The following is a 19,738-nucleotide window of genomic DNA, read 5'->3' on the forward strand; positions in this document are numbered from 1 at the left end:
TGGAGTTGAAGACAAAGTAGCTACAGCTATAGTATTCCTTGTTACCAAATTCAAAGGTGAAACTTACATAAGTACAGTTTATATGTTTTAAAAACATAAAATTTAAGTTGTTTACTGAGACAAAAATGTTTTCAGGTATAAAAAGATAGTTTTTGGTTAGTAATACAAGTTAAGATAGAAAGAAAATTAGAGACAAAACTTTGGACTCACCAAGATAGGATAGACATGGAGTATTTTCTCTGAATTTGTCAAATGGAAATGTACTGGATATTGTGAATATAATTCATACTTGATAATTGTTCTTATTATATATAATCTTACAGTATTCAATTTAAAACTTTTGCTTTTTATCTTGACAAAAGGGATAATTTTATGTGATATTTGTATGCATTGTGAAAATGTATTACTGTTGTTGATGCAATAAAAAACTGAATGGCCAATAACGAGGATGGAAGTTTAAGTGGAATTCTTGTGAAAAAATGAAGAAGAGGAAGATAGGCATATGAGAGACACTAGAAGATACAGAAGAAGCACGGTGGCTAGTATGTAGAGGATGAAGATTTAAAGAAATGGGTTAACTTGAGTTATAAGAACTAGTTAGGAATAAGCCTAAGCTAAGTTTGAGATTTCATCATTAATAATATTTTCATATCATTATTTGGGAGCTGACTGGCAGTCTAGAAAAAGACTCATTTCAATGACACTAATAATAATAGCTTAGAATATCATTTGCTCGAGTTCTGTGAGCCCAAACCCTTGCAGAATAACACAAAGTAAACCAGAGGTGCCTGGCGCTTGAGAAGTATCCTACAGACAGGGAACACAAGTTCATTTAACCAGACGTCAATTGATCTTTATGGAAAGTGTTAGTCTTTATTGTACATCCCCTTTCTTGTGGGAAATAAATACATATTTACCTGTTAAAGCTATGCAAATATTGTAAACATAATTCAGTGCCAATGGTGAAAATGCAGGAGTCCAAGAGATCTTCCTTTGAGAAGCTGTCATCCATCACAGCCAATCCAACACAGATGCTCAGTATGCAAGAAGATTTACTCATTGCTATCACTGAGGTCAGGGGAACACTAATTATCAGGGATAGTTCCAAACAATGTACCTAAACCTTTCTATTTTAGAGTGAAATATACATAAAAATTAGGCTTCACAAAAACATAGACCTTCACAAATTCTAGAGAAAGTCCCCCAAGAATATATATAAAATTTTCTTTAGCTAGCATATGAGTAGTGTTTATAGTCTTTACAGAGTCTATGAGCCAACACAATTTTTAAATTTGTTCTCGAACTATGGGTTTTTGCTTGTTTGTTTTAGTTTTGTTTTTCTTTTTTTTTCAGATTTTTAAAATTTATTTATTTATTTATTTATTTATTAAAGATTTCTGCCTCCTCCCCGCCACCACCTCCCATTTTCCTCCCCCTCCCCCGATCAAGTCTCCCTACCTCGTCAGCCCTAAGAGCAATCAGGGTTCCCTGCCCTGTGGGAAATCCAAGGACCTCCCACCTCCATCCAGGTCTAGTAAGGTGAGCATCCAAACTCCCTAGGCTCCCCCAAAGCCAGTACGTGCAGTAGGATCAAAACCCATTGCCATTGTTCTTGAGTTCTCAATAGTCCTCATTGTTCTCTATGTTCAGCTAGTCCAGTTTTATCCCAAGCTTTTACAGGCCCAGGCCAGCTGGCCTTGGTGAGTTCCTGATAGAACATTCCCATTGTCTCAGTGTGTGGGTTCACCTCTCGCTGTCGAGACAGGGTTTCTCTGTAGCTTTGGTGCTATACTCGAACTAGCTCTTTTAGACAAGGCTGGCCTCAAACTCACTGAGACCTGCCTGTCTCTGCCTCCCAAGTGCTGGGATTAAAAATGCATCCATGTGCCACTAGGTGATCTGGCAGCGCCATATGTCACCCCATTGATCATTAGGGTTTGATTTGGCTGATCTGGCTAGCTAGGTGGATGTCCCCTTCCTCCGTCACCGCGGCATATATGTCCCCACTGAAACTGCATTCTTGGTCTAAGAGGACTGGTCTTCAGCATGGGTATACAAGTAGCAGCACTTTCCTTCAAGAACCTCCAAACAAGTTCTCAAAATCATTTGTTATCAAACCATTTTATAACCCTAAAATAGATATTTTGCCTATTTGCACATCAGCCAAAACAATAAAAGCTCCATAAAATATTGCATAAAGAATCATGTAGAAATTTGTCAATGAAATGGAAAATTCAGTTAGGCATCTAGGAAGTTTCCTGTTAATATGCTTATTTTTCTGATAGTTTCTCTGGGGAAAAGATTTTTGCCTATACCAAAAGTTTTAAATCTTTTAGATGTTATTTTTGGAATACAAATGTTTTCCAACCTTTCATATAAAGTGCACTTGAGTTGTATTTTTGTCATTCCTAAGGTATTGGATACCACACATCATGCTTACAAATAAAAATGATTAAAACAATGAAATACATGGCAGGTGTTTTATATGCATGCAAGACAATTACATCTCTCCTAAATTTTCAATTGTTAGTGAAATGAATGCAGAGATCACTGAGAGAAAGATGATAATGGTGAGGAGTCCCAACAACCACCTTCCAAGGGAACTGATTTTCTCTACTTTTTGTTTTTTTTTTCCCCCTGTTAATTTGAAAATGTTATTCCAATGGATCCCTGGCTCTTCAAAGAGAAGAATGAAACAAAGGTTTAAGACACTCTCTACAGATACAAACTTTCTAAGTCCTCTAATGTGCTCTTACTTTCAAATATGGAATTATTTGACCTGAATTCAAAAGAGAAAAATTTTAAATATTCATTAAAATATTAACTGAAATGCAGTTATGATCATTGAAAACATTGAATGCATTACTTTTTAAAAAAATGGTATCCTTGTATGCCAGCAATGAATATTATAAAATCAATGACAATCTAAATAGTACTCACAATTGCATCAATAGTCGGTGTATAAAGAATTTCACAGTCAGCATTTTTAGCTTCACCTAGAAAAACCTCATTCCTGGCTCCCAGTCTCTTCAGCAAAGCGGACCAGCATGGGAGTTCTCAAGGGCTCTTCTAATTTTGTGATTTTTACGGTTTCATTATTTACTGAAGAAGCTATTTTTTATTTAATTATGACGCAATGGTAGAACCAGAATCCAAAGGCTTTCAACTCTAAATAAATAGCATTAAATTTAAATAAGAAAATATAACATGTACATTGGTTTTTGACAATGTTGTGTCTGGCTGCATAAGCTAATTTTCATTACATACTACTATTCATCTACATTTGCTTCAGCCTTGTAAAGTGTTTCTTCACAGCCTGGAGAACTTACAAGACTTCCTTGCAACTTCCTTGACTCGTCAGAAGTAAGTGATCCTTTTTAAGCTGGTGTTCTTTCCAACTTACTGCCTCATGGAGGAAACGTTGTTCACACATGTCAAGTGGACATTTCCCAGAGTTACAGGATCAATAGGACATTCTAATTAAATAACAACTAAAAGAGAGGAAAAAAAAAGCTAAGATCTACAATATAAGTGTATTAGGAAAAAGAAAAAAAAAAAACCTTACCATGCCCAAACTTTACCTGCTACCTCATATTTAAAAATCTATTGTTGATAAAAAGTTGTAACTCAAAAATAATAAGCCATGACTTCTCTCTAGCATACTTAATTCTCCATGCTGCTGAGTTTAAGAGCACCTCACAGAAATGTTACAGTATAGAACAGAACTAGATGAGATCTCATCATCCCCAAAGAAAGCCAGGAAAATAATTTTCCTAATCTGAATAAACTAAAAAAGAAAAAAGCTTTTTGAATATTTCCCTTTCGAATTTCACAGAAATCGATGCTAGCCAAAAAAAAAAAAAAGAAGGCATCAAACTCAGCTGGCAAAGAAAGAGTGGAATGCAGTTAATGTAGCTTAAATTCTAAAATTGTTGTGAGAGTGTCCTTTTTATTATATCAAAATGCAATTTTTATGGGAGAAGCATTGCAGCATAGCTCTGTGCATTGCACTGTGTATACAATACAGCAAGAAAATTAATCCCTTCCCCAACGACCTCTAGAAATGAAAACCCATTATCCTAATAATATTTGTACGTAGGTCTGGATGCTTCTGTGCTGAATTTGAATGCCATGAAATGATTATATAAAGTCATTGATGAGGACATATGCTCAGATAATTACATAAATAATCCTCTTTACGTAGGTGTAAGGTGACTTTTTAGAGCAAGTACAAATGAGTGTTAACCTAATAAATCTCATAATAATTTTCTTTACTGCTGACACATGAGTGTTACTATCTGGAAGGATCATTAGAAATGCCTGGCTTTCCTCAAGGATCCAGTGTTAGAATTTTCCTAGAGACCTTGTAACTTCAAGACCATTGCCAGAAGCTTATTCTCGAACTACAAGCACCACTTGGCTCATGAGCATCCTGGACAGGGTGTGAGTGTGTGTATGTAGTGTGTGTGTGTGTGTGTGTGTGTGTGTGTGTGTGTGTAATGTAAATAGAATTTCTTTCCATCATGTTCTCTCAGCTACTGTACTTTGAACTCTTCCCATATCCCCCCACTCTCCAATTGATAGGCTCTTTTTCTTAGCTTATTACTGTTCCATAGAACTTTAAGTACCTCTCTCCTTTGAACAGGAAGATAACCTATGAACTTATAAATATTGGCTTCCCCAAATTGTAGGAAAGCAAGAAGATATATTCTCACAAATGAGACAGATCTGGAAACCCATACTTAATTACCTTGCTGACTCAAGTAATCATTTCATTTCCTTGTAGACATGAGAACTGATTCTAATCCAGTGACGTGGAAGATCTGTAGGTTCTTTACCATACACTGGGAAAAAAAATATCCTTTTTACTTTGTTTGCTTCCTTATGCCTTTTCAAATTTTATTACAATATGGTAGAATCATCCTCCCTTCTTATCTTTCCTGCTACCCCTCCCATGTCCACTCCCATCTATTCCAAATTAAAACCCCTTTCTTTAACTTCTCTTGTCACATATACGTATAGATGAATGACCATATGTATAAAACCTGCTGAGTCCCTATAGTCCTACCTATATGTATATATTTCTAGGGTTGACCACTTTCCTAACTTCTGATTTATTTTTATTGTTTCAGAGAGAATAGAAAAAAAGAGTCTATGAGAAGTTGGCATTTTCCTTTGAGTTCTTAAATGTATGCATCTAGGGTATCATTTTGCCAATGGATTTCATAGAGTTTATGCATCATGCATTCTAGCACCAGCAATGCTAAAATGTCTGCTAATGGTTATTTTAATTTCAGCATAGTGGTTGTGACTTAAAATTCTGTGATTTCTGTCAGCAATTGCAACTCTGAAGTTGCTGGCCTGCTTCTTTAGCAGTGGCCAGACAGCTGAGCCATCATCTTGACAGGAATTCTATTCATGGGTCCTGTCACTGTCACTAGTGGTTGTTTTAACTAAATCTCTATCGTTCTATTTATGAATAAGACTCATGATTCAAAAACTGGGGTGAAAAACTGCTAGCTAGAGAGATCGAGCAGCAAATTAAGATACTTCTCCTTGCTGTTATCTTCAAAAGACCCATGCTTTTATTTTGCCAAACTAGAAAAAAAAATCACCATCACTCCAAATCACTCCCTACTTTTTCTTGTCTCTCTATCTCTCCTAGATGCCATCTGATGCTTTATGATTACTTCCTGTCAACCAGCTACTAACACAGCCTCCTGACCCAGTGTTAATTTAATCAAATCAGCACAAATGCAAACTCAGATTTCACAGTGTAATCATATATCTCACAACATATGATAACAACAAATTCAAAAACATACTATATATTGTAGTATTTTACTCTTCCTTTTCAAGTATAGGCAATGTTTCTGCCAACATTAATTATAAAACTCATTTTGAAATATTTGAGTATGTTATTTATTAAAAATATACAAATTATAGTAAAAGATACTTAAAAGCAAAAGCATATTATTTGATTCTAATAATTTTATAATCAGGTGAGTTACTGAGAAATATATAACAATTAATACATGGAAAAGTATTGAGGATTATAATAAAATTGTCCCACACTAGCTCAGAATTGAGTATAATAAAGGTTTTTTATTTAGAGGTAGACTCACAGATCAGCAATCCTCTGCACAAGCAGAGAATGGGAACCAAATCCAGAAGCTAGGAGGCTGCACATGTTTCTACATCTATATATATAATACATGAGGGCATGCTAAGAGTGAGTCAGTATCTTAAAGGCTATTGGCTGAAGAAGTTCCCACAGTAACTCCTCCTTTTATCTAAATAAAAGAGTTTTTTCCTAATACAAAACTATATACAATAGGAACAAATATCAAGTATAAAAATTAGAATTACATTCATCATAAACAATATCAAGCAAGAAATATATGCTAAATGTTCTACAAGCTATCATATCCTAAGGAGTATAAGCCTTGTATTAGAAATGGCTTTGCTGAATCATGAGAGGAAAGAAGCTATGACTATCTAGTCTTTGAAATAATAACATTAGTCCTCTCTGAGTTAAAATTCTCTAGTTTTTCCTACTACCTGCATGTGGTCCTCAGTCCATAGTCCACAATTTAAGAGTCTATTGAAATAGATATGACCGAAAGACAAAATTATAATACTTATAATACTTATCATCTCCTTTAGACACCATGGTCTGAATCCAGACAAGAGTTAAGCTGAAAACTTGAGAGCAACAAGATAGAAGGCAACAGGGAACCTTGATGAGATCCTGGAGACAGAGTTACTAGCCTGGCTTGTCTCCTTACATCCTTATGTCTGGATCCTTACAATGACAGATGAAGAATAATATTCTAATGGGTAAAAATATCTGTTGTGGGGAGCCTGCTTGTTTCTTTCCTGGCAGACAGAAGCTCAGACCTGAAATAATCACACAGAAACTATATTATTTGCAATATTGTGTTGCCAATAGTTTAAGCGTATTTCTGGCTAACTCATACATCTTAATTTAACCCATCTCTATTAATCTGTGTATCATCAGGTGACTGAGGCTTACTGATTAAAGTTCTGGTGTCTGTCTCTGATGGGGCTACATGGCTTCTTTCTGCCTCTGCCTCTTTTCTCCCAGCATTCAGTATAGTTTTCCATGCCTCACTCTGTTCCCCTATCAGGCAAAGCCAGTTTTCTGTACTCATTAATGGTAATCACAGCATACCGAGGGGAATCCCACATCAGGTATCTTGGATATCTTTGTTACTACAGCTTAGTCTAACTCATTCTTTTTTTTTTTTTTTTTTTTTTTTTGGTTTTTCGAGACAGGGTTTCTCTGTGGCTTTGGAGCCTGTCCTGGAACTAGCTCTGTAGACCAGGCTGGTTTCGAACTCACAGAGATCCGCCTGCCTCTGCCTCCCGAGTGCTGGGATTAAAGGCGTGCGCCACCACCGCCCGGCTCAGTCTAACTCATTCTTTGGTCACATATCTGAACATGGAGAATATACAATTTTGGAAATATATTGAATCTTGAAAATTTTCTGTCCCACACTTTACCTGATTATTAACAGGTATGAATTTAGGCAATTATCCATTAGGTCTTTACTCTGGATTTCATGCATTGTATTTTGACAGTGGTTTATTCAGTTTTAACTATCAGTTTTCTGACAGTGACCATGTTAAAAAAAAATATATCCACCAATTAGAAGAACTAGCCCAAGGACACAGCATTTAGATCTTTACACTACAGAATCTTCATGTCTTCCCACTGAAGTATATGTGCTTCTGCCAAAGCTTACCTGATACTTTTATTCCCATAGCCGTTCCTTTTTCAGACGCTGGATTGTAGATAGTATGAAATTACTCCAGAGCAGGACTGCAGCAAATACTATGCTATAGCCATGTCCTCTCTCTCTCTATTTGATTACAATAAAATACTTAGTAGAAATAATTAAGTTAACAAACTTAGTACTTAGTATCAAGGGGAAGCAAGGCTAGTAATGAAATGTAAGACAGAATAGAACTTTCTTATATAGTACCTGTTCTTTTATTCATGCCAATCAGAAAAATTTTGAGGCCATAGGAATAAATATAAATATAAGAAATTGTCAGGTTACTGAGACGGCAAAGGAGGTAAAGACATGTGCCTCTAGTCCATGAACACAGTCAAGGGGTTTCAATCTCTAGGGCATAAAGAAATCAGAGAACGAATTCTTGAAAGTTATCTTCAGATCTTTGTATGTGTGTCACACACTCAGATGTGAGTGTGTGTGTGAGCATGTGTACACACACATCCAAAATTAATGAACACAATTAGAAATATTTTCCATTACTTAAAAGATATAAATTGCACTTGGGAGAAAGACATGTAGTTCTCTGTGAATTTTAGGGCAGCGTGGTCTTCATAGTGAGACTCTGTCTCACATATAAATATATGTATTCTTCCGTGAGGTGTTTATACAGTCACAGCTACACAGATGATCAGCTATGGGATTCCATGTACACTCCTTAATGGATGCTGGAGAAGATTCATCAAACTATTCTTAGAGAACACTCAAAAGACATTTCTCATTGTCTCCGTATAGAATTATGTCTGCTTTTCAGTTTTCTCAGTATAGAACAAGTCACAATTATCTAATGTATAAGGATGTGATTGCCTTTTTGTATGTGTCCAGGTGGATGAGTCTTGTGAAAGTTGTATCTATGCTAATATTGAAAACTATACACTGCATAAATTAATTATAACTTATAATGATGAGTTTCATATTCCTACACACAAAAATTCAGTGACTGTACTGACTTAAGTTGCACTAAAGGAGTTATGTTGCCTAGATCTTGGTTTGAAATTTTCCTTGCTAAAACAATCCCAATAGTAGTAATGGCATTATAGGAGGGAGCAGAGAGAAAATGCCAGCAGTTTCCTGCTCGTCCTTTTAAATTCATTACATGGTTCATATTGTAGGATGTTACACTAAAACTAGAGAGGGAAAGGACAGATGGTAAGGCAGAATGCGACATACGTTTGGATCGCATCCACTGAGAGGAAATGCTTTATAATTGGTAAATACTATAATGAAATATGTTAATTCACATAGCAAGGATTTAGTATTCAAGACCCCTCTGTGTGATACAAACTTCAACAATAAAGCTGTTTTCCCATCTGGATTATCAAGAGATCAAACTGTGATTCAAACACATTTCAATACAAGGCATGTGGTGAAAAGTCTCTCACTTCTAAAGGGGTGGTTGCAGGCTTAGTCAGCATCTTCTCAGAAATAGCAGAGAAGACAGACTCTGACAAGCCACTCCTCCTGATTTCTTATTTCAGTTCTCTCTGACTAAAGTCAGGCACGCTGCTCCTCTAGACCTCAGTATCATCAGAGGCCCTGCTGCAACTCTTCACGGGTGCATCACTCATCCATTGCTTCTGTTTATAAAGAAGGTTCAGAGCATCCATGTGCCCTCTGGATGTCCACCCCTTCCTTCTTTCTTTTCCGTCTTCAGCGTTTCTGGAAGCTATGAGATGTATAACTTTCTTGCTTTAGGATCAAAGGAACCCAAGTACAGGTGCCTCCTGAAGCAGAACATTTCGAACCCAGGGTTTGTTACTGGATATACAAAATAGATTTCTCTGCCTTTGTGCACAATTTTGTGTACAAAATCCTATCTCATGTTGGCCCTGTTTTTTATTTATGGAAAATATGAACCTGCTTGCAGAGAAGAGTCCAAAGGCTCGATTTACAAGAATTAGTGATCCTCCAGATTAATGGAAGAAATATACACTCGTGGCACCCTCAAATTTCTTGCATTGGTCACCAGATTATGATTTACCAATAAGGTTTCAGGACTTGCAAAATGGCACTGTTCTAACCCTGTATTAATATTTAATTTGCCATTTTAAATGCACCTAACAAAAGACCCTAGAACTGCTGACAGGACCCTAAATTGTGAATTTCTTTAAAAAGGGAATCAAGTTGGTCTACAGTGATTTCGTGTATAAATAAATAAATAAATAAATAAATGGAAAATAAATGTCCTTTAATGTTTCTACATAGAAATCACAGAGCTGGGATTCTCATTTTTCTTAAAGGTATTCATCATGCATTTTTAGATGTTTAACTGAAAACTATCACAAGATTGAATCTTTTACCTGGCTGCAAAATCCACAATTAGGTGACAGCAGATGCATATTGGTTAATAAATTTTATATTAGATATTTTGCTCTTAAAATAATTCATTGGCACATACAAAATGTTGCTAAGTGAGAGGAGATACAGCCTGTGAATCATTTGAATCACCTTGTTACTTGCTTTGAAGGAACTGAATCTTCTCTGAAGTAGTAACTGGAGAAAGCTCTTCATTGATACATGGATATTCTTTGCAACCTTAGGTCTGAAATGTTCATTGATGCCAAATTCCAGACGTGTCCAAATCCATCCCAAAGGACAAAGAACAACAGAAGGGAGAGTACCCTTTTCTACAAATGCTATGGGCTCTTGGTATTATCATACATTATATTTACAATAAACACAGAGAATGGTTGCTGACAAAGCTCCATGTATGAAGAAAACATACAGTCATTTTTGAAGGATGTTCCTGCAATAACATGATGCCACCTGTAATAACAGAATGTTTATTAGCACACAAATGAGGGTTATAAATGATGTTGCTTATCTATGGAACAAAACACAAAAGACAACTTATTAGCAAAAAGATAAATTGCTTCACAAAATCTCTGTGAGATGCTAGGTTTGGCATTAAAAAAAAAAGCTTTTTATTTGCACAGACCGATGCCTTTATAATCCATTTAAAATAATATACTTGCCACTAGGTGGCTATTTCTGATCAGATCATTTTACCATTTTAATTACATTTTTAATATCCTGGCTGCATAAACAAAGATAAATTACAAACCCTGCACAATCCGCTGCCAGCTCAGGCACAGTCAGTAATAATATCAGCTTTTGTTTGTGCCTCATCTAATTAGATTCTGAAGCCCAGGCTTTGTCAATCAATAATTTTAATTTTAGAATCGCCTTTTGATCTTGCATTTCATGTTTGTTTGGGAAAACGATCAGTAGGACAAAGCTGATAATTTATGCAGAAACAATCTCTCTGCAGTGCTCCAAGCACATTCCTCCCATCGCCACCAGCCTGCAGACTGAGGCTGACACGGGTCTAATTAGCATGCAGATATGTGTCGCCTCATTGGCAATTCAAATTGCTTTTTTATAATGTACCTCAAATTGTGCTACTCAAACATTGTATTTGATTTCCAAAGCCCCCTGGGCATCCCATAATGTCTCCCTTCATCCTGGGTATGAGGCATTTATTGAACAATCTGCTGAGACTGGCTGTCTTTTTGAAAACACCCAAACATCCTACCCCAGAACCAGCTTTGCTTCCTCCCTTCAGAGAGCAACGCCTTCTCCTCGGGATTCCTTTGCCACGTCTGTAGGTTATGAGATGATAGGTTCTCTCATGAGGTGCATCTCTCACGTGGTTAGTCTATGGAGGGCTTGAGTCTTCCGCCACTCATCTGAGTGGGGGAGGGAGGCTTGTGAGCACACATTAATATGCAGCACATAACCACATCTCGGAACGTCAGTCTTCCATTCTTCATTAGACAAAAATGACTGGATTGCAGAGGTTGCTTTCTTCTTCCCCCACTCGCATAGACACACACTCTCACAGTCGCTTTCTAGGCACACATACACACACGCAACCTCATTCAAACACACCTATGCACCTACCTACTCACAACAGCACACCGGCATGCCTTTGTCACTATTGAGTATGTGTGAAAGTTGCCTGCTGCACACATGACAAATAAAGGGATTCCAGCATACACTGGGGCTTTTTTTTTTTTTTGCCCATGCAGCAACAAGTGGCAGAATCAATGGTGTACAGTTATTCAGCAATGTAATTCATTTCACTGGCTTTGGCTTCTAGCCAGATCCGCCATCTGTCTCTAGCTCTCCCTCTCCCCGTCTCTCCCTCTCCCTCTCTTTCGCTTGAATTTGTCCTACATTTCGTAATGTTACGTGCCTGCCATCCTTATCCTATTCCAGAGGTACACTGCCAGTCTCACCCCCATTCCGGAGTGGAGTCCTCAGACTTCAGTAGCACTTGGGATATTCCACATCAGTGGCATGGAAAGATAAGGGTAAGCAAAAAGCCAAGGGAGTAATGCAATAATAATAATTATTATTATTATTGTTATGTGGGATCCAATTGCTTCTGCTTCTGCCTTTTATCCAAAGCCTGGAGACGAGTCTGCATCATCCAGGAAGTTTGCCTGCTTCGTTAGAATATCTTCGTTTTCTTTATCACACGCTGGCACGCCACGCCAGTACACCACTCCATGGAATGCCTGCTGTTGGACTCTCACAGAGCTCTGCCACCAAGCAATCGCCTGCACTGGAAATCGGGGACTCCTCCAGGATCTTATGTGTGCTTGCTGTTTGAAGCTGCAGAAAAGTGAATAATCAATTAAGTATTGATTTCTTGTAAGATTTGGTAAATTTCAAAGGCAAGACAAAGAGGATGGCTTAAGGAAACACTGCAGGGACTTGGCGTAAATTAGACAACTAACGGAGATGCAGAATAAAATAACACCTCAACTGAAGATTTCCTTGGAAGAATTAGCACCAGCTATTGGAAGACAATGGTGGATTTAATCAAAACAGCAGGCATGCAAGAATTTCACTCGTGAACCAGGAAAAGGAGCTAATTATAACCACCTTTTTAATGGAGCTAATTTGACTGGATGGATGCAAACGTGCTTTACTTATGGATGAAGAAGCAAGCCTTTCTGCATGATCTTGGGATCATCTTATCTGCTAAGCTTCGCAGCTCCCGTCCCCTTTCGTACATTTTTATTTCCAGAGAAGGTATTTATATGTAAACAACAGTTAATCATGCAAAAGATTCATCGGGACAATATTCTATGGTATAGGAGCTATAATCATCATTTTGCATCCTCTCATGATTTCATCTAACTTGGGGCTGTTGCAACCTTTGCGAACAATGAGTGATGGTAATAAATTAATGGTGGTGAACTGTTGTGATTTTTCAATGTGTAGTTTATTAATTTTAGCTTTGTTAAACATGTTGATTCTGTATTATTTGGCAATCCATCCATAATGAAGGGAAGGGGATTGTTGGGTGGGGTGCTATTAGGCATTTGCTGTCTTCTTTGAGATCGGAATGTGTAGGTCCCACCAACCCATGAGCTCTATAATTATAAAAGAATGGTAAATTTTTTGGCAATTTGAAGAATTGGTTTTTATAATGGGAACAATGTGTTATAATCAGTAAGAGAACGGTTGTATTTTCTCTCTGGGTTGAACGTTCTTGACTAGTTAACTCCTCTGTTGCTGAGGAGAAGTAAATATTGTACATCTAACAACCAGAAGGGATTGTAGTGACGGCGCTTTGTGCCTGTTCATCTCCACATTTCAAGCTGGATGCCTGTTAAACATTTGCCTCCATTTCTATTATTTCCCTTTCTATTTTTCTTCTTTTCATCGTTTCTGTCTTGCAATCTACATTCCCTGAGCAACCATAGGAACCAAGTTACATTAAGCTTCAACACAAAGACCTTGTAAGAATAATGAATCCTCATTTGCATAGACATTTGTATTCAGATTTGCCAGGCTATAAACTTGGCAGATCAAGCGGAATATTAAGTAGAGGCTTCCCTGGTAAATTGTGACTCTTGAAATTGCTAAGTACTCTCTCCTGCTCCCCCCCCCCTTCCTCTGGTGCAGCAGGTGAAGTCTTCTTCAGAAATGGATTGGCTCCTTCATCTTTCAGTACATGATGTCAGTGTCAAGCAATAGCAGGAATTCTAGGTGAAGGGACACATAGGACCTGCGGCTGGAGCATTAACACTGGAGTCCGGAGACTAGAAAAGGGGTTTTTAAGCAGTAAAATTGGTGAGATAATTAATCATCATGTATAAATTAATTTTTGAATTTTTCCTTGTCTGTTAAAAAGTTGAAATCTGTGTTTAAAATCCTCTAAAGAACATAGGAGAATGAAGGCAACTCTTCACAACTTAGATGGTTGAGTTGTGGCATTCTGCGTCATCCTTGCTGACCTGCTCCTGCCACTTCTGAAATGGCTTAAATTTTTATCACAATAGGTCGTGGGTGGACTTGGGCAATTCTTTGTTGTTTTTTTTTTCTTGGTTCTGAAATTTAAAAAAAAAAAGGAATAATTATGGCTATTTCTCACAAGCTTACTACTTTGGAAATATGACCTGCAGTGTCCTTTCTATACAATAGAAAATAATGGGGTGAAAAACGTAGATTTTAAATTTGATGTTCAGTCCATTCTGTGTGGTGCCAAGCAAGTGAGGAATTTGGAACATTTGGTCATGGCTTAATTTCTATACATGATATCACTGTTTCAGAATCCTGTAAACAGCTTCTAGATCGATGCCCTACTAACATCCTTTCACTAGGCCTCTTTTTGTCCTTGGAGAAACCCATAACTGTGGGGAGGAATAATGAGATCAGTCTAGCAACAAACATCTAAGGATATAGTATCAATGCCTTTTCTTTTTAATTCTGTTTTCATATATATATATATATATATGTGTGTGTGTGTGTGTGTGTATGTATATATATATATATATATATATATATATAATGTAAATAATAATGTGCAGACTGGGTCTATCATGAAGGAATTCTTTTGGGGTATGTGGTAAGAATTTGGGATTTGCAGAAATTAAGCAACTGATTTAAGCAAGTATTGCTTAAAGTACAGGCAGGATTCAATAATGTGTGAGAAAATAAAAGAATGTGTACTAAAAGATATTAGATATTTTATAGGTTGGGAAGCACACACGATCAAATATTTTGACTGAAAAAAAAGTTCACCAAACTCCATAAGCTTATAAAAATAAATTTAAGAATCATTTATAATATATATTAGTATCATGTATGTTAACTAATTTATCACAACACATTATATTCTAATGTAGGTTTTATTTATCCTTTATAAGCTAACTACTTTAGCATATAGAAAGAATAATATAAATCATGGCTTGGAAAAATTATATCTTTGTATTCCACAATCTTACTATTTTAGTGAAAATAAATGATTTGATATTTTGACAAAAGTATACATATACTAAATCTATTATCACCAAAAAGAAAAATAGTGCATACATATTATCTTATGAAAATGTGGAAGTATAATAATTGTCATCAAGTTGCCCACACAGTAATTGTATCTCCAATACATAACATTTGAACAGGCTTTTTCAGGGACTTTAATAAGAGCAGGCTGTGATAATGGAGAATCATCAATATCACAACACTGTGCAAGGAAAGGCTCACATATCAAACAAAACATCAATATGTCTTTTTATCCAAATATATTGGATCTTTCATATAGATCAAAAATTCCATTTAATATGCTTTAAGTGGCTTATTTACTAATGTAAAAGGGATTGCGGACACTCTAATTTAAAAAGAAGTAAGAATATCCACAGTTCAGTTCAAGAGCATACATATTTATTGCCTATTCAAATAGGATTTAGAAAGGAACAGATTTATATTTACACATTTCTTCAGCACTGCCCATCAATTTGAATCTGTCTTCTCTAATAAATGCTAATGATTCAGTTGATTACGCCTGTGTATGTACTTACAATGCAGGTTTGAGAATCAGTACTGATGAATCTCTAACAAGAAGAAAGATTGCACCACTGTCTCATTTGCCTTCTGAACAGCAGGAGTGAGAATTCTTTCCAAAATCATAGTGGCTTTTTCAGTGTCTACACAAAAAGTCATGTTTCTTATGTAAATGTCTTAACACTTATGTGTTATGGTCTCATCTTTCTACATAGGAATGTGAGTGGATATATACACTAAACCAGAGTTTCTCAACTTGTGGGTCATGATCCCTTTTGGGGTTGCATATCAGATAACCCAGCATGTCAAATATTTACAGTAAAATTCATAACAGCAGCAAAATTACAGTTATGAATTAGTAACAAAATAATTTTATAGTTGATATCACTACAATGTGAGGAACTATATTAGAAGGGCCATAGCATTAGAAAGGTTGAGAACCACTGCTCTAAATTATAAGCCCAAAACTGAAACAAAAAAAATTAAATCACATATATAAGGTGAAATTGCTTTTCTAAAGTAGAATAAGTAAGCAGAGGAAAAGAGTGTCTAGGCATGAATTCAGGCCAACTCTATTGCATTTCATTTCTTCTTTTGAGTATTTTAATAGCCATTCAAACTATATATAGCTATCAAGTTTTCCCTAGTATAATTAAGCAGCCTACACTCACTAACTAATAAGATTGCATTACACAGAAACAATACTCAAAGGAGCAACAGAGATGCCAGAGCAAGCAAGGTGCTCTAGTGGATAGATTTTGGTAGTAGACCCTATGTTCATTGTACCGAGAACTGAGTTTTACTGCATATAAAATCTGTGTTCCAATGATCATTTAGAGTAGGGTGTATGCAGACTTTGCACTACTTATGAGCCACTAAAAATGGTGACACTTGTGTTATAATCCTCAGAGGCAACAGGCCTTCATAATGGAATGTTCAAAGTAAGCTCATGACTTTGAGTTCTGATAAGAAGTCAAATAATAACACTGGCTTGATCATAGTTTTCCATTTTTTATATTTTTAATAACTTTGTCTAATTACCATTAAAATTAAGAAATATGTAATAGTTTCCTGTCAACCCTAAGAAGATAAATATACAGGTAATGTTTGATAAATAAATAGATGGATAGATAATAGGCAGATAAATGATAGACATTAAATATGAACATGGATATTTTTCTCTCTGGTTTAATACTGCTTAAATTATTTCTGCTTAGAAAATATGATCAATTCGTATGTTCAAATTCAATTAAAATATGAAATATCTCTACCCCTCAATGTGATATGTATTTGTGAGCACGTATTAGTCCAAAACATGCTTTGGCTATATGTGAATGGTTGTTTGATATAGGAAGAGATCATAAAGGAGAGCTACAGAGAAGAGAATAAAAGAGATATAGGGACTCAATTGGGTTGGATCAAAGAAAAAATTTAACCCATGTTTTCATTTGCTGTTCTTTTTTCTCAATTCAAAATCGTGTTTTAATGGTTGTATTTAATAATCAGTCTCCTCCTTTTGTAGCTGATTCCTAGTACAGGCCATTCTAAGAGTGGATACAATTATTGATATTGGTTGAAGGATTTTACACAAATCAGGAAGGAGTATATAAAGTCTCGTGATTGTGATATCTAAAATGACATAATTAAATGAAACCATAGTGCTTTTGATTTTCTATCTTGAGTCCTTTTAATGTCAATTAATTAAAAGTAAGTGTTGGAAAAATGACATGTACTTTATGTTGTCAAATGTTATTTTAAGAATCTTTTAAATAATAACTCAAATAGTCTTTTGTAGAGCAACAGTCTCTTATTTTCTTAAAATATGATCAGTGAAATATTAAGATAACCAGAAGACAACAATGAAATTTTCTAATTTGATTTCAAAAAAAATTGTCACATTCAAATTAAGCTATACTACTTCTAAAATATTTTAGACTTCAGACACAAGGTCACATTACTCCTTTACCCCATTTTCTCTTCCAAAGACTCACCCAAATTTAGTTAAGATCGTCTTTTTGAAAATCTCTACAGACTGAATTCTTTCTTATCTCCTGGACATTACGGTTTTAGTAGACAAGTACCATCACTTTCCTAAGGAAACTTAAATGACTTGCCAATCTAGATAACAAATGTTCTAAACTTAGTTTTCTTTTCTTTCTTTATTCTGTCTTTTCTGAAATGTATTTGAAGATTATTGATAAATTTTATGATAGACTTTAAGCACAGAGGTTAAGGGAAAGAAAGGTGTTAAGGAAGAAAGGAGGACATACCCAAAAGTGTGAGTATAGGCTTCTCGGAGTCTTGAATTTTCTAACATTCTGAGTGTGATTAACACTCCAAGACAGTTACCTTGACAGTAAGTGATTTCTAGGGCATGGGAAAAGCTTCCTACCCTGAAGTTTAAAGCTCATTCTAATAACATCTTAGTTTCTTCTGGGGATGTTTTTGGCTCTTGTTTTAATCAAAATGATATTCTCTCAGCTGAGGATTTCACTCTTCAACAAATAGCGTTATTCCTTGTTGCTCAGTCTACTGTTTAAAATGAATATACTATCTTCATTATATTTTGCTTTAAAGATCAATTTCAAACACAAAAAAAATAGCAGCAACTATCATCTTCATCCCAATGGCCATGAGATGCATTTTAAAAATCCATTCAATTATTCTGCCAACTCTGTATCCCTCAGTCCCTTCTCTGTGCTTGGCACATGGTTATAGAAGGTAAGTCAAATTTTACAATATGGAAATCCATTCAGCAAAAACTTTTCAGTGAGGCATTCTGACATTTATTATGGACAAATGAGGAACACTGTAGAATCAATTGGCAATTTGAGATATTTCCTAAATAGGCACTTAAACAGTATTATATCCTAAAATAGTTTTATTATCAAAATGGGAAAAATATGAGCCAGGCAGTGGTAGCACACGCCGTTAATCCCAGCACTCGGGAGGCAGAGGCAGGTAGATTTCTGTGAGTTCGAGGCCAGCCTGGTCTACAAGATCTAGTTCTAGGAAAGGTTCCAGAGCTACAGAGAAACCTCATCTTGAGACGAAAAACAAAACAAAAAACAAAAAAATAGAAAAATATAATTTTGCTACATGTTTATTGATTTCTTAAATATGTACTTAATTATAAGACACTGGATTCTAATCCATTGTTAAATTAGGTCTTGAAATATATTATTTGGATTAGGATAAAAATCCATTTTGGTTACAGATATGTAATTGGAAAATGGAGGATTATTTTAGTAGATTCTTCTAGCTAATTGATTTTTATATACTTCATTTTGATGTAGTATATATGATTTTGATAGCATATTTTGATATATATCAAATGACAACAAATATCCATTTTATAAAAGTCAGATGAATTGTGGAATTTGAAGTAAAAACAATTTTTCCTTATAATCAAAAAATCTATTATTTATCCTGCATTCCAATAGATGCTTGACTCATGCATAATTTCAGAACATCACAAATTAGTCTTCCAGAAAATATTGGCTCTCTGAGTCATGTGAATTTCCAACATTTCATTGTACAGTGTGAGAGATAAAGACAATCATATTAAATAATGTTATTCTCTTATGGGATATGTCTTTAGGTATTGGCAATGTCTGCTCCCTTCCATTTGACACATTTATTTCAGACTTTCAAATGGGCCTCTCTAAAGAAGAGACTATTTCAGCTGAAGCTCAGTCACAGACTGCTTACTTTGAAAGCACCATGACAATCTGCATTTTACCAATTTTAAAGAAAGAAGCATTTATGAATACTTTTTGTTTTAACATACATAGTTTTAAAAAGTCAGTCAACTAAAAAAAATGTAACAAAAGTCATTGTATAATGTATTGCTTCTTCTAGAATTAAAGACGTGTGTGTGCGCACACACATTTGTGTGTGTGTGTGTATGTGTGAAAACAAATCATATTTTCTAAATATGAGGAATTCAGTGGTTTCTGGGAGTTCTGTGTACTTGCTTCTTTCAGGTTTAGAGAAAGATGTCCATGCTTTCTGCATTGGATGCAGTTTTCAGTTGAATAATTAAAATAATAATAATAACTGATAAAAGTATCATTTTTATTACATGAAAGAATGTTAATGTTCCTTAGAGGCCTAGG

Source organism: Microtus oregoni, unplaced genomic scaffold (genome assembly GCF_018167655.1).
Source record: "Microtus oregoni isolate MIOR12 unplaced genomic scaffold, Mior012 000017F_ref0000208, whole genome shotgun sequence".
Lineage (NCBI taxonomy): Eukaryota > Metazoa > Chordata > Mammalia > Rodentia > Cricetidae > Microtus > Microtus oregoni.